Raw genomic sequence first — 5,322 nt, 5'->3', positions numbered from 1 at the left:
AAAGTGTTTAAACTAGTGTTCACAAGTATCTTGAGATGAAGCTTTCAGCAGCACTTTTCTTCAAAATAAAATAATGAATTAAAACTTCCCACAAATGCTCTTTTTTGGCACCAAATTCAACATTTTTAAGCATACGAATATCTATGATGTTAACACCTTCAGAAAATTTGACATGTGAAGTTTTGAAGCTTGTTGTCAATACAACAAAATAGCGTACATATCAAATCGCATATATATCAATATATATGTAACTCCATTAATTGAAAAAATCCGCATTACTAACCAGTGCACCTAGTACATGTCACCCTATGAATGTTGACAATGGAAGGGACTACCTTGCCTGTAGTATATCAGTTCTGGACTGAAAAGCTGGGGAAGGAATATAATTTTCTTTTTTGCATAAATCAGAAAATAGCTAGTGTGTGGAGTTCCTTCTTGACCTCAGCAGATAAACTGAGCTGATAGTGTTAATTCAGATTCAGGAAATTATCTGAATCCTGCTTTGTGTAGATTTGCAATCTACATGCAATATTAACTAAAAAAAATAGCTTTTCAGTTTCACATGTATACATAGGCTTTCCCCACTCTTTTCAGCAGCCATTAGTTAGTTATTGAACTTTGTGAACTGGCATTGAAACATTGCAATACTGTTTTTGTTGTATCAATTTTATAAACTTACAGTGCAATAGGTATTATTTTTCAGAGACAAACCAAAGGTTAATTTTTCAAGTTTCTTGCTGACTGCTTTAGCAGCCTTTGGAGGATCTTTTATACACATTTGTAATAGATGAAAAATAAAACATTGCAAACCTTTTTTTATTTTTTTTTAATATATTTTCTTGATTTTCTACAGAGAGGAAGGGAGAGAGATAGAGAGCCAGAAACATCGATGAGAGAGAAGCATCGATCAGCTGCCTCCTACACATCTCCCACTGGGGACGTGCCCGCAACCCAGGTACATGCCCTTGACCGGGAATCGAACCCTGGACCCCTGAGTCCGCAGGCCGACGCTCTATCCGCTGAGCCAAACCGGTTTTGGCCAAACCTTTTTTTTTTTTAATGTTTAAACCATGTACAAAGTTTTTGGTCCAAATCATGTAAAATAAGTTAAACTTAAATTGCATTCTATTAACCAATATGAGTGTGTTTCTGTAAGCACAGTTATGTTGAAATAAAGTTTTAAAAAGACAAACATATTACTTAGAGTGGTAACAGAAATTTTACTGCCTATGTTTTCTTCTAAAAGTTTTATGGTTTCAGGTCTTACATTTAAGTGTTTAAATTATTTTGAGTTTATTTTTATATATAGTGTAAAAGTGATCCTATTTCATTTTTAGCATGTGTCTGTCCAGTTTTCCTAACACAATTTATTACATAGACTGCTTTAACCCATTGTATGTTCTTGCCTTCTTTGTCATAGATTAATTATGTAGTCATTAGTTTATTTCTAGATTCTGTAATCTATTCCATTGACATATGTTCCTATTTTTTATGTCATTACTCTGCAGTTTTGATTACTATACCCTGATAGTATAATTTGATATCAGTGTCATACCTCCAACTTGGGGGTGGGGGGTGGTTGCTGTTGTTAAGATTGCTTTGGCAATTTGGGTTCTTTTGAAATCCCGTATACATTTTACAATTATGTTTCTGTGAAATATTCAGATTATTCTCTTCAAAATGCCATTGGTATTTTTATGGAGATTTCATTTAATCTGGAAATTGCTTTGGGCAATGTGAACATTGTAACAATGTTAATTTTTCCCATCCATGAGCACAGTGTATCCTTCTATTTATGTGTACCTTCTTCAATGTCTTATAGTTTTCTGAATATAGGTCTTTTACCTCCTTGGATAATTTATTCCTAGGTATTTTATTCTTTTGATGCAATTGGAAATGGGATTTTCTTAATTTCACTTTCTGGTAGTTTGTTATCCTACATAATAAAAGGGTAATATGCAAATTGACCCTAATGGCAGAATGACCAGGAAGGACTGGTCACTATGACATGCACTGACCATGAGGGGGCAAATGCTCAATGATGCGGCTGCCCCCTGGTGGTCACTGCACTCCCACAGCAGGAGCTCTGGTCAGCCACAAGCTGGGCTGATTGCTACAAGCGCAGCGGCAGTGGCGGGAGCCTCTCCTGCCTCCTCCAGCCTTCTCAGCAGCACTAAGGATGTCTGATTGATGTCTTAGGCCCACTACCCATGAGGAGTGGGCCTAAGCCAGCAGGTGGACATCACCTGAGGTCTCCCAGGCTGCCAGAGTGCGTAGGCTGGGATGAGGGACCCCACCCTGCATGCACAAATTTGTGTGTATAAAAATGCAACTGATAGCTGAATATTAATTTTGTAATGTGTTACTTTAATGAATTCATTTATTTGTCTAATTGTTTTTTTGGTGGATTATTTAGGGTTCTCCATATTGGAGAACCCTCCAATACTAGGGTCCTCCATAGTATTTACTCCATACTATCATGTCACCTGCAAATAATGAGTTTTACTTCTTCCTTTCCAATTTGGATGCATTTTATTTCTTTTTCTTTTTTCTTATCTGATTGCTGTGGCTAGAACTTCCAATAGTATGTTAAATAAAAGTAGTGAAAGGGGACATCCTTGTCTTGTTTCTGATCTTAAAGAAAAAGCTTTCAGTTTGAGCAACCCTTCTCTACAAACACCAGTGGCTATGCCTTGCTAAGTGAGGTAATACCACTCATGCAATACATTATTTATGGAATTGTGTTCTTTTTCTTTTTGTATGTTATCACTCTGTTGGGAGAAGGCTTTTGTGCACAAGGCCAGAGAAAGAACTGCACAGAGAGTTTTAAACAACTGTCTGTGGCCATTGTATCCCTGCAATGTTGTTCTTCCTCATCTATGTGGTGGGAATGGCCTGGCTAAGAGTGCTTGGTTTCTCTGGGGTTCTGTGTTTAAATTCTATAGAATATAGTCAATTTGTTAAGTTATCAAAGTCATCCAGACCAACAGGACAGTCAGTATGGAGCAGATCAGCATTGCAGTATATCATTCCTTTAAGTGCTTTCCCAGGAAAAATATGTGGTTGTGTCCTAGAACGTCTGCTATACAAATCAGTTCTACATGACCTATCACCTTTTCGTTGTGGCATGTGTGGGAGCTGGTGCCACTGTCATCTCCCTGGTCTACTTCCTCATGAGACCGTCTTCTAACAGGGCTTTCTTAAAGGATGAAAGGAAATTGCAGGTTTACTAGGATATCAAAGCAAAGGAAGAACAGGAACTGCAAGATATCCAGTTGTAGTAAAAAAACAACTCAATTTTTACACAAATGTTTGCCAGAGAGCTTCAGCCAACAAATTTACAGCTCTGACACACAGCTGCCCTGCAGTACTGATGTGTATCCCACCAAACAAACTAATGTAGAAGTACAAACACTTCATTGTCTCAAGCTGCTGGGAGGTAAATCTTTTTCTTTAGCACAGACATTGAAAGTTTCATGTAAGCCATTTTAAAAGGCAACACTTTGAAATAATGATTATTCATCCTTTTGAAATTTGTGGCATGTTGGCTTTTATTGGTAGAACAGTGTTACCAACACAGGCAATGGGAATATGGCATATTCCTTGATAGGAATCTGTGATGTACCAGCATCAAGGAATGTGACCATAAATTCATGTATGCCATCTATCCTCAAATAAATGTATTTAAACAGAGAATAAAATGAAATTGGTTTGAAGTTCCATTTCTGATAGCTGACATTTATTATACTGTGGTTCATCAAAGATAATCTGATACTTACAATTAACCTTTTTAAAAAATTAGCTGAGTGTCCCCCCCTACTTTTTTGATCCAACCAGAAATCTTTTTTTTTTCAATAATGCTAAAATGAGCCACTATAATCTTGCTACACATACCACTGAAGAAGCTGGATTCTGACTCATTGACAAGTTTTCCAAAATCAATTTTACTTCATTTTAATAAAATGACTTACTTGTCATCATTTTTTAAAACAAATAAATGTCAGCTCTGCATTAATGAGTATTTGCTTTAAATTTCTAAGAATTTATAATGAAAAACCCAAAATCCTTCATAGAATCAACAAAATGAAAATAAAATCTACTGAATAGTAGAACATATTCACCAATGCTACATCTGATAAGGAGTAAATATCCAAAATTTATAAAGAATTCAGACAACTTAGCCCACAAAAAGAAACAATCCAATTTAAAAGTAGGCAGAAATCTACATAGACACTTCTCCAAGGAAGGCATACAGATGACCAATAGACATAAGAAAATTCCTCAACTTCACTAATCACCAGAGAAATGCAAATTAATATCATAATTAGATACTTCATTGGTTATCATCAGTAAATCAACAAATAACACGTGTGGGTAAGGATATGGAGAAAAGGGAACACTAATGCACTATTGGTAGGGATGCAAATTGGTGCAGCCACTATGGAAAACAGTATGGTGGTTTCTCAAAAAATTAAAAATGGAACGGCCTTATGTCCCAGTGATTCCATTTCTGGAAATATATCTGAAGAAACTCAAAACACCAATTCAAAAGAATATATGCACCCCTATATTCATTGCAGTATTATTTACAATAGTGAAGCTATGAAAGCAACCCAAGTGCCCAGCAGTAGATGATTGGATAATATATATAATTAATAATTACTCGGGTATAAAAAAAATGAATTCTGAGCATCTGCAACAACATGAATGGACCTAGAAGGTATTATTCTACGTGAAATAAGTTAGACAGAAAAAGACAAATGCATATGATTTCACTTATATGTTGAATCTAAAAGAACAATATAGGACAGGGGCAGGCTAGAAGAGGTCTTTGGGGGGAAAGGGGGGACATGTGTAATACTTTCAACAATAAAGATTAAAACATAAAGAAAAAACAATATAAATGAATAAACAAAACAGAAACAGACTCATAAATGCACAGAAGAGACTGACAGCTGTTAGAGGAGAAGGGGTTGAGGGGCTGGGTGAAAAAGGTGAAGGGATTAACTAGTGTTAATGGGTAGATACAGAACAGTCATAGAGATGTAGATTATAGCTTTGGAATACAGTCAATAATACTGTAATAACTATGAAAGATTGGGGCCAGGTGGGTACTTGAAGCATTGGGGGGAACCACTAAAGTACACAATTTTCTAAGCCCTTTGTTGGACATCAGAAAATAACACAGAATAATATTGAATTAAATGGTAATAGAAAAAAAAATTTTAAAAGTGCTAACATCAAGAGGAGTGGGGCGCCCCTGCTTCTACCGGTCCTGACCGCTACTTTCACCACTGCTCAGCTCTTTCCCCCTCCTGACGA

At 36.2% G+C, this 5,322-nt stretch overlaps 1 pseudogene; it reads left to right on the top strand.

Moving 5' to 3' along the window:
* The window catches only part of LOC102759801, an 8,226-nt pseudogene extending 4,823 nt beyond the window's left edge, over positions 1-3,403 (top strand).
* The last annotated feature ends 1,919 nt before the right edge of the window (positions 3,404-5,322 follow it).

The sequence above is a fragment of the Myotis davidii genome, unplaced genomic scaffold, assembly GCF_000327345.1.
Source record: "Myotis davidii unplaced genomic scaffold, ASM32734v1 scaffold951, whole genome shotgun sequence".
Taxonomy (NCBI): Eukaryota; Metazoa; Chordata; class Mammalia; order Chiroptera; family Vespertilionidae; genus Myotis; species Myotis davidii.
This window is presented reverse-complemented; position numbering and strand designations above follow the sequence as displayed.